Source organism: Acyrthosiphon pisum, chromosome A1 (assembly GCF_005508785.2).
Source record: "Acyrthosiphon pisum isolate AL4f chromosome A1, pea_aphid_22Mar2018_4r6ur, whole genome shotgun sequence".
NCBI classification, from domain to species: domain Eukaryota; kingdom Metazoa; phylum Arthropoda; class Insecta; order Hemiptera; family Aphididae; genus Acyrthosiphon; species Acyrthosiphon pisum.
In genome coordinates, this window is record NC_042494.1 from 136,369,437 (window position 1) to 136,381,198 (window position 11,762).

At 39.0% G+C, this 11,762-nt stretch overlaps 1 long non-coding RNA gene across 1 annotated transcript; it reads right to left on the bottom strand.

Moving 5' to 3' along the window:
- Positions 1-1,658: 1,658 nt before the first annotated feature.
- On the bottom strand, positions 1,659-9,616 carry LOC115033865. Its single transcript, XR_003839196.1, has 3 exons — positions 7,423-9,616; positions 7,244-7,344; positions 1,659-2,282 (listed from the first exon to the last, which is right to left on the bottom strand). It is a non-coding gene; the product is annotated as an uncharacterized LOC115033865 (long non-coding RNA).
- Between the last annotated feature and the right edge of the window lie 2,146 nt (positions 9,617-11,762).

Here is an 11,762-nt window from a genome sequence, read left to right on the forward strand (position 1 = left end):
GTTTAATATCATAATTAACAAGTGCGCCGAAATGGCACCGACACACCGACACACAGGTATGAGTATATATAATATATATATATACACTCATGTATATACTTCGCACTATATTATAATATATACGTTCGGGTTACATAATATATACAAGCAGCATATATCGCGTATTACCGTTGATACCATTGTTGTGGTAACCCATAATACCCACTCATAAATACGTCATGTATAATATAATATAACAGTTTAGTGCGTATATATAAATACATATAACTTATAGAGTTATAGACATCATACACATATTATTATATACCCAGCTAAATGCGACGCGAGCGCAGACCATAATTAACTGCAAATTGTAATGAAAACTCAATTTTCAGAAGTTCGGTCGATTGCACAAAAATTATTTGTAAAACAACAATAATCGAGCAATGATAGTATTGGTAACGTATATACTATATAGGTAATACATTATAATAATATGATATTGTAGAATCATGAATAATATCATCGTGAAAACACTGCAGACGACGACTTGGACTTTCGCGGGATAGGAAAAAAACTAGCAATACAAACGCTTTTTATAGTTTTTTTTTCTGGAACAAGTGACGAGTATTATGTCGTTATTACAGGTCATATAAACATGACAGATCTAATATGAATTATTTAATATTAAATGTATTTATCTGTCAAAGGTTTTTCCTCCCAATATCATAGGTCGCACCTAGAACAATATTTTCTAGAAACCGACCTGATGTCGCATATATAATATAGTTTTTTGAATTTCCAAAATATTCTTCTGATCGCGTGAGTATAATAAATATTATATGTTTATGAGGTAGTAAAATATTTTGAATAAAACGATTTCGACTATGGTTCAGAATGAAGTTCGTCCATGCAGGGCAACATCAATAAAATCAGACGAATTTTCATCAGTCAAACAGGTACGTACCAATTTACATAACATTAATACATTAATAATTATTTTTGATTCGTCGTAGTAACCTTAACATAATAATATGTTATATTATGCTCCACAGTCAGTGGCGTGCTCAGAAAATGTATGTGGGGGGGGGGGGGGGGGGGGTCAAGTAAAATTGAAGGAGCTAGTCTTTTACCTAACGACCATTTTTTTTTTTTTGTTTTTTAATTTTTTAATCAACAACAAATTCAATTATTTAAAGGTTTAAATATTATATTGCTGATATAGAAACTATTATACAATATACATTCAAAAATTAAAGAGCAAAATCTATTTTTTGCTCAATTCATTTAAAACTTCTTCTGCTGTTAGTGGAATTTCTTTATAAACAGCTAACATAGCTAAGCCATTAAGTCGAGTCTAAAACCAACAAAAAGTTAAAAACATTGATACAAATTTTTATTTTAATATCCAGAAAATACCTAAGTCATTGTGTTTCGTAGATAAGATTTCAATCTTTTGAGACAAGAAAAAGTTCTCTTGGGGGTGGATGTCGAAACAGATAAAGTGCATAGTATTTTTAATAGAAAATATATGTTGGGAAATATTTCTTTATGACACTGTCTCAACGTCTCTAAACAATTTTTTGGATATTTTACATGATTATTAAGTTTGGTATACCATATATTATGTAGTTCAGCTTTAAGCTTTTAACTGTTAGCTTATCAGTATCAAGGTAAAATTCAACAAGTTCATCAAAGTTTTCTGAATAAGTTCCAGAAAATAAACACTGAAAGCCTAAAAAACAAATTTATATTTTGAGTACCTATTAAAAGTATCGGCAACTGCGGGGCAGTGTACATATTCGAAGTTGGAAGCATTTAACGATAGAACACGAATTGGGAAATTTTATGATAATATAATTCGAAAAGTACATTATAAAGATGCATTATTTGTTTTATAATAAAAAATAAAAATAATACCGTCAATGGGGAGGGTTTGAACCTCATGACCCCCCCCCCCCCGGTGAGCACGCGGCCCCTGTGCACAGTACAAATTGCAAAGCTCTATTTAATGTTTAATCGGTCCGATTAACTAATAATAATTTTCGAACGATTCTAAACCACTATTGTTTTGCGTCGGATTATACTGTATATTATAAAATACATATTTTATGCTCAAATTCGAGTTAAAAATACGTGATTGTGATTCGTCGAGAACGGCTACAGACTTGTCGACGACTTTTTTATTTCACACGATGTGGCTGTTGTCATCTGCATATTTGGTGCAGCTCGTTGAACGTTTTGCATTGACGGGTGCATGTGTCGTGCACTGCGCAGGTCATCGTTCAGGAAATCGTAAGGCTCTAAACATAATATACAGATAACAAATCAAACTAATGTTTTGATATTATTACAACGATCGCACAATAAAAATAATAATCACAATAGGTTTCTGTGGGCCTCGAGTACTAATATTCCATCCGTTCGCGGCGTACATCGATGATATCGGTCGAAAAAACCATAATAATATTATAGTGATTGAAAATATATTATATCGGCCGCCGATCACGAATTTGGGTCACTTAATTTTTCCTACGCCACTGCAGAGCACGCCCATATGGTTTAGTATACATATATATATTCTAATAACCGACATCAGTTCAAACGGCGAGACGAATTGTTTCCACCAAAACGCTATTGTCGCGGTCGTCGACCCCCTGCCATCCCCCGCTGACAACCATTTTGCCAGCGGCTTTCGAGCTTACCGATTATTCGACGACTGCTACAATAAACGACGACAAATCGATCGTTTGTACTATTATATAGTTGTAGGAGGTACCTACATCGATAATTATTTCACTACAGCTGCTGTACAATCGCTGACAATATATATATATATATATATATATATATTATAGTATGTTGTTTGTTGTGGTAGACGAGGTATAGGACATACCGCGGTCACGCTGCAGCGGGAGGTGACAACGGTGTGTGACAGTATAATATTTTCCAGTGACGTATCTAGGAGTTTTCTAAGGGGGGTGTCACTAAAATATAACTACATATAAATAAAAATTTGAGCGGAGGTTGTAAAAAAAAAATTATGCCATAAACACAATCGGCCAACTACTACTTTCTGCATATTATACCTATAGCATGTCATTAGTAATTATGATATTAATATTTATATACTTGGTTTCAAAATAATGTAAACGCAACACGTGCCCCTAGTCCCCCCTAGTGTGTTGTGTCCCAGAAATACCATCTCACTAGTCCCTACTCCCTTGTATACTGATACCGCGTGTAGGGTATTATAGGTACACCGGAATCGTAAAAATTAGTATGTGATATAATATATAACGCGTGAATTACCGAGGACGTGGAAACGATCTCACTGTTAGGTTGTCCGTTTACAAAAAAATATTACAAATTTTTTCTCTCTCTACCTTGACCGTCGTCGTCGTTGTCGTTTCCGAAACGGTCCACGCCCACGCGCCCACGTTTTTCGAGAGGATATATGATTATTATTATAGTGCATTCGCTTCGGCAATGACGCGATTTCGATGACGATGACGACGATGACGCCATTTATACATTAAACATATAACCGATACGTTTCGCGGGCATGCACGACCGCTCGCATGCTATAAAAACCGTATAAAACGGAAATATATTTTATATTTTAATCGTCTTTCCGCAAACCGGGCGCATTCGGTGATAAACGATGACGATAATATGCATTAGACACATATATATATAGGTATTATTGTACGCGTACGAGTACAATTATATTATATGTGTATCGCTCAAACTGGTTATTTGTGTCCCCAGCGAGGCGTTCGAAAAATGTTTTTGTTCTGCTGAAATCAAGTATGGCTTTGAATTTATTACAAAAAAATAAATAACTGTGCGCGTCATTTCCGCGCAGCGCTCGACGTAACCGCAGCAGGTACCAGTATCAGCTGTTGTAGTCGTACATAACACAATAATAAAATATTAGGATATTATGCTTACAATATTATGCTGTGCGCTTAATTATGCACAATTAGAGGAGGAGTGCTTGGGGAGGCTTAGTCCCCCACTTTTATCTGTATCTCCCTCCAGTTTTTATAATCATATTTTAGATTGAGATACAAATTATCACATGGTCTGTGCTGCTGATAAAATTCTAGCAGATATTATAATAGTACGTGAGCACTGACCGGCATTATATTTTATATTGTATCGTCAATCGGAAACTATAATATGATTGTTATAATGGCATTATTCGATGTATTGTTATTATACCTACTATTATTATTATTATTATGATATATACGAATCGGAATACATGTATGGAAGCGGACCACTGGCTGGGCATCATACGGCGTCGCGTATAACTACATTACGTGTGCGTACATATACATTATATGCGGGGTTCCCCGAAAACGAGTACAAATGTAAAAATCAACCCCCACGCCACGACGGGGGTACATACGCGCGTGGTGAGTATTATAGTGTTGGCGGCGGGACGATCACGAAATATATATAAAACGCTTTTATCCGTATAAAATATTATTACGCCGCGGCTGGACGTGTACGGGATATAAGGTACGCGCGCGTTTCATGCGTGCGCGAGTATATTATATATAAAATAATAAATATCATTTTTTTCTCCTCACTCACACACACACACATACACCCCATGTCTATACGTACACGCCGACCGATCGCGCGGAGCTCGCCGTTCCTCTCCCGGTCGGTCCACGACGACGGCAGCTGATTTTTTCGAATCATTGTGTCGGATATGGTGCGTGTACACATTATATAATATAATGCGTTATATACATACTATACGATAATATACACGGGCCGCTGCCAAACGCTCGCGTATATCCCATTGTTACGGTCATGTCTCGACCATAACTCGGTCCACCCGAAAAATAAACGGACAAAAAATAAGGAGAGAGAGAGACAAAAAAAAAAAAACTAAAATACCAAAATCAAACACACGAACGCATTGCGTATATATTGTGTGTAAAGCCGGTAAACCCGTATGCATAATGTAGAGGAGGTTACCCATATACCTATATATATATTACTATTATATACATTATAACCGCGACACTCGAGCGTCGTGGGCTGCAAGGACTGCGGCGGCGGCACACACAGAATGTGGAATTCGTGGATACCTGTTGCGCGTCATCCTGCTATCATATATATATATATATATATATATATATATATATATTATTATTATGTACATAATATATTATATATTATGAACAATAGCGCTCACGCACACCGCACTGCACACTCGCGGGTATACCCACTATACATATATAATATACGTGTCGTGAATATTCGCACAAGTCGTATACCTGTATATATGTATATTATATGCAATGACGCGGTGTGTACTTGAGGTGTATACCTGCTTCGCGGTACATACGAAACGGAACACCGGTAGCCGGGGCTCGAGCACATCGCGGCGGGGAGACGACCGCAGAGGTCATCGTGGTCGTAGCCACCGCCGTCGGTTCGGTCGCGGGTAAAAGTAATCGCGCAGAAAAATGCCAATATAGAGATCCACGGCTTATATTTAGTACGATTCTAGACTTTGTCGGAGACCGTAAATTCTAATAATATATTATTATCTACTCCGTTGCATAATACCGTCATCTCTGCTATCTGATTTTCTATAATCTTTTCGTTAATATTGATTACGCAATAGAACCATGAACAAGCTGAATGCCTAAAATGTTCCGAAAAATCAACTCACGAGGAAGATGCACCTAATGATTGTAGTGTATGTCAAAAAAACAATATATTTCTACACATCTCAGAAACCAATTTCGAAAAAATTTCCAGAGTTCACAAGAGAAAATGTATATGCTCTGATCGTAAGCAAATCGAAACAAGGCCTGGAAAATCAATCATATTATAGTGACGTGCAAGCGCGCGCGCAGTATATAATCCCGCCCGGGGCAAGATATTAATGAATGAATTACTTACAATCCAATAATAGTTATATAGAAATATTGATATTAAAGAACACGCAGTTAAAAATCCCCAGAGGGGAGGGGAAATGGCCATTTTGACCCCCTCCCCCCCGCGCGGCCCTTTGTGACGAGCGCACGTATAATACGCATAATAATATTATACCTTGGTAAAGGTAAGTACACTTAGGTATATAATAATGTAATAAGGTATACCTATAGTATATGATATGACGCGGTATATAATACGGGAGGTCCGATCGCGTCCGTCCGTGCCTTGTAAAAACGCCGTTGAAAATTTACACCTTCCTATCCGTACTGTACGCTATAATATTATTATACCAGCCACACCAACCTACCCACCTATACCTACCTTACACAATATATATATATATATCGTCGTACACACGCATATATAACGCGCGTGAACACAATAACGCAGGTCTGCAGCCATGGGACGGGCGGCGGTCGCGCGACCGTTCGAGTGTGTGTTCGCGTGTACCTATATATATATACACATTCGTACATAGGTATATATAATGCATATAATAAACATGATGTGTACACTCACGGTCCGAAATGTGTGCTGTGTAAACGTCCCCTCGGCACGACGTTATTATATATATATATATAATATGTACCTATGTGTGTTTGTACCGAGAGCTGGTGTGCAGTACCTATGTGTGTGTGTGTGTGTGTGTGTGTGTTTGTTAAAAGCCCTCCGCCGCTGTCGGTGCACGCTGGTCGTATATTATAATGTGTGCCGTGTGCGTGTGCTCCGTGTGTGGTTCGCGTCCGGACCTGCTGCTGCAGCAGTGTCGTGTGTGTGGGTCATTCGCGCCAAAACGATGGTGTCAATAAAATATATTGAACGAAAGCCCGGAAAACTCATCGACAATGTGAGTATTATACCTACGTCATGCGTCGTACGGACGATATAATATGTCCCAACACTAATCCGACGCCCCGGTAGTCGGTGGTCCTCGATACTGATTGTGCTTGCGGGGAAGACGATTTCGTGTTTCGGTCGAAAGTTCAAAATCATCTCTTAATTAAAATACTCGTCATGGTGGTTTCCAAAAAAAAAACTCCATCAGTTTCTTCAAATGTTCTCCTTCCCCCCATTTGTAGTCGCCTAGCTGACACTATACACTTAACATTATAACAACACTCGTCGGGTCTTCCTGTGCAGTCCGCTGCTAGTTTATACTACCTACTACCTAGTATATTCCTATTATTCCGAGTTTATAATTATAAATTGATTACAATGCCATGTGAAACGTTATTACGACACAACATGTCGACATGTAGCCATGTTAGTGTGTATTAAAAGTACGCCGTGTTACCTGTTATTAACGTTTTTCAGCTGCACATTTTCACCGGTACTCATCAAGTGATATAGAGTTTTCGGTCGACTCGTCTCCACATAATATAGTATACCGACGACCTTAAAGTAACAATAATAGTGTAAGAAAAAAGTAAACGATACGGTGAAAGAATAAATTAATACGTTTTATATTATTACCGCATACCGCTGACCCTTGTGGTTAATCTCTCCTCAGGAGGGAAAACCATACAATGAAATAATGTATAACAGCTGACCAACCCCGTCACATATCCGTCGACTAGACAACAACAGAGACGCATCGTCGGACGTCTTTCGGATCCTCAAATTTTGTAAACGTCCAACTCTCGAGAGCAATCGTTCGTGCCTGCGAAAATCATTGTCAAAATGTATTATTATTGCATAATATCGTTATGGTGACTGAGTTTCGTCAACGACATCGGACTACGCGACGTGTGTGACAATATAATAATAATCGCAACAATAATATATTATATTATTACGTCCACGCCGGAGAGGACCTGTAGCAGACGATAAACATTTAAGTATTTAGGACGCGCGTTCACGACGTTTTCGATATTGTATTGAATTATATGTCTCCGAATTTGGACCTCGACGTATTCGTGTTATTACGATAATAGTATGTATATTATTACGACGACGACGGTGAATACGCGAACGGGTTTTTAAACTCGTCGAATTTCCCGAAGAATTGGAAAAAGGTTTCGTTTAAAAGTTTACGGTTTCCGCCCGCGACAGTTTGCATTGTCGCGCTGCAGACACGAATAACAATATAATGTGTGTGCGTGCGTGTCACGTGTTGGCGAGTGTCCGTCGAAATTATTCAAATGCGCGCGAGTAGCTGGTACCTACCTATATATACGATACGCATGAACATATTATTATATTATAGTCGAAGCAATAAAAAAAAAAAAAAACTTGGTAAAAAACTTCTCGGGACCGTCTCGTTAGCAGCGGCAAACGACTTTATCGACTGATTCGATCGCCACTGCGTAGGCACAACGCGCGCGATAGAGGTTGGCGTGCGGATCGATAAACGGCTCAGATATAGATCGGCGTCACACGTAATACATAATAGTATGTATATATATATATATATATTATTATATTTATAAGCACGAAAACTATATATATGCGGTCCAAGTACCTATATATAGGTAGGTACGGTGGTTGCAAGATAGATAGAGTCCGCGGGGGGAGGATCGAGTTCTTCTTCTTAAAAAATATATTTATGGGTGCTACTTCTAACTGTGTATCCATTATTACGACTGTCGATAACAACAGGACAATATCTCAATATGCAGTTCGGCAAATTTTTTTCACACCTTTGCATCTCACTTATGATTTTTTCCCAATTCAAGCACTGCGTAGGTCAATATGCTGATCTATATCTGTTGCGTTCTTATACCTTTATATGAGTGTATATCTCACCTTCCTTATTACTTATCTTGATAATACCTATGCACCACAAACCACCTGCACCCCCTCGTTGTACAGGACGATGAGGATCACCAACGAGATCGACAACAGATTTTTATGATTAGTCGAGCTAAATTATTATTATAATGCGATCACTATAAAAATTAATATCGATTTATTATTCTTATTCCATAGGTATACCACTGTACCTACCACTCGGTTTTCTGGCATTCCACTAACCACCCTGCCAGACACGTCCACCACACATGATAATAATATGTATATATATATATATACTATATTACACTGTGGAGGGTGTCCCGCGGACTCACAAAGTTCATTGAGCTCGCACTCACACACACACAGACACTCTGTCGGTTTCTTTTTTCTTTTTTCGTATATGTAAATATATATATATATATAATACGCGCGTATGTGTGTCCTGTACATAGTCTTTGGCTCCGGTGTGTGTGTGTGTGTGTATTCATTATTGAATAGCCGAGGCAGCGGCCGGCTTTTTTTTTTATACTTATTTTTTAAACCCGTCGTAGTAGTAGTCAGTCGTCTTCGTCGTCTTCGTCGTCGACTTAGCCGTCGTCGTCGTCGTGTAACCCACCGCGGCGGACACTATGTGCTCGTGAGTGTATATGTATAGATAGGTACATATATAATAAATATAATAATATATAGGTAGGTACGGCCGTCAGATGATGCGGCGGCGAGGCGAGGTATATACTATATATACGGCCGACGATGACTACCGCGACGCGGCGAGAGGCTGCAGAGAGACGCGCGCGCGCACGCACGCAAACAAACGAGCCGTAGATTCTCCTGCTCCGTCGCCCGTTCTCGACTGGATTCTTTTACCTTTAGTGTATATGACACGTATTTTTTATTATTATTATTATTATTATTATTTTAAACGATGAGACGGTTTGCATCCGTCCGCGCGCGCGCGCGCTCGCCCGAGAGCCGTTCGACAAAAATGTTTGTATGCGCTAGAAAGTAGCTATTAAAAAAATAAAAATAAAAAACGGGGAACGGCTTTCTTGGTCCATTGTGATCTTGTGTGTGTGTGTGTGTGTGTGTGTGTTTACAATAAGTATAATAATATATATTGTATGTACTATGTATAGTCCGTATCGCTGCCGCCTTCTCACAAAACCCGCGAGCTCGCGTAACGTCCGCCGCCGCCGCAACACGGATTTTTTTTTGTCACTGAAATGTTATAATACTTTATATTATTATTATTATTAATACAAGTTATATATATTATTATATTGTATATTATTTGTTTTCGTTTCGTTCGGTTCCGATTTTCGATTGTTTTCACCGGGGGCGCACAATGCGTATATACAATATCTATACTATGAGCGGCGGCGAGGGGGGGATGAGGAGGGTCTGTCGTCCGAAGCTGCAAACAATGGGGGCTTAACACACGCGTGCACACGTGGGCAAACGCCGACAACAAAAAAAATAATAAAACGCAATAATATAACCGACGGACGGTGGACGGACGGACGGACGACGTGTGTATTGATAACAATAGTATAGCGCGAAATCGGATTTTTTTCTCTCCCCGCGATTCGAGACGGACGGATCGCTGCTCTAAATTCGAGGCCCGGGGTGACGGCAAAAAATCGCGGGCCTTCCGAAAAATGGTATCAAACTAACAAAAAAAAAATAAATAAATACGAAATACTACTGAAAAAAAAAATGGAAAAGGGGTCGTCGAGGGCTGCTGCTGTGGCGGTGGTGGAGAGATCCGACAAACGAGTTATATGCGCTCGCGAGATAAATGCTCAGCGATAATTTTCGCGGCGGCACCGACGTCCGGGCGTTGTAAAATCATTACGACAATAATAATTTTACTCCGTGGCTGCGGCCCCCTCAGCACACGGAAGTCTGTAGCAGTCGGGCCGCGCCAAGCCGGTGTGTTGTACAATTCCCCAAAGTCTTTAAAATAAAAAAAACCCCACCACCACCGCCATCACCATCACCTTTATAATATATATACGTATGCAAAGGCCCTTACTGCCGCCGCCGTCCCTAGAAGCACACGTTCGGTTTAATTTATTCGAGGGTATGGGGAAAAATGAAAAAAAAAGAAATGGAAAATTATATATAAGGGGAGAACCAAATTGCTATACGGTTAAAAGAAAACAGTTTTGTCGGCCTTTTCGTTATTTTATATATAATGTACCTAGAGAGTGTGTATGTGTGTGTGTGTGTGTGAGAGAGAGAGAGAGAGAATGAGAGGGAGGGGAGGTGAGAGAGAGAGAGAGAGAGAGAGAGAGAGAGAGATCTGCAGGTGGGTACATAGGCACCAGCGTGGCGGCGGAGCGGGCTTCTTTTTCTTTTAAATTATATTCGCGGCGGCAGAGAAATATATCGTCCGCTTTATTATCGAAGCGAAAACAAGCAGTTTTCAACCTTCGAGTTTTTCCACTCTTCCTCGCGGCAAAGCGATTCGCGGACGACCCAATACGGTATTATTCGTCGTCGCGAACACAATATTGCATATTATTCAATATCCGGTCCGGTCGGTGCAAATGCTACAATGACAATATGATATTTTTATATAGGTATAATATATGTGCGGTTGAATCGCGACGTCGTCGTCGAGGTCAATGACGAGGGGAAAAATATTTGAAAAAAAAATTATAAACGAAGAACATCTATCAAAAATAATATTTTATATAATATTAATACCGTTTCATCGCGGACTTCGAAATATAACGATATTCGTCGACAATAAAATATTAGCTACACCCAAAACACTATACTCCACAGATTTAACTCAAAATTATTAAAACATCCTCCTGCTGACCTCGCTATCGTGCTGGTGCTCTCTCCCTTGGAAATCCTAGCTTGAACCGTCAACGTATAGAGACTTTCCTACTTTATACAATAAAAAGCTTAAATTATTGTATAATAATATGTAACAAAATAAAAATCACGTTGCAGGGTTCGATCAATGGACGGGGCGATTTCCCTCGCGTCTTATTTCATATTATTTTGTTATTTATTATTATTTGCACGTTATTCCATTTACATATCATTATAATTGTGTTTGGATT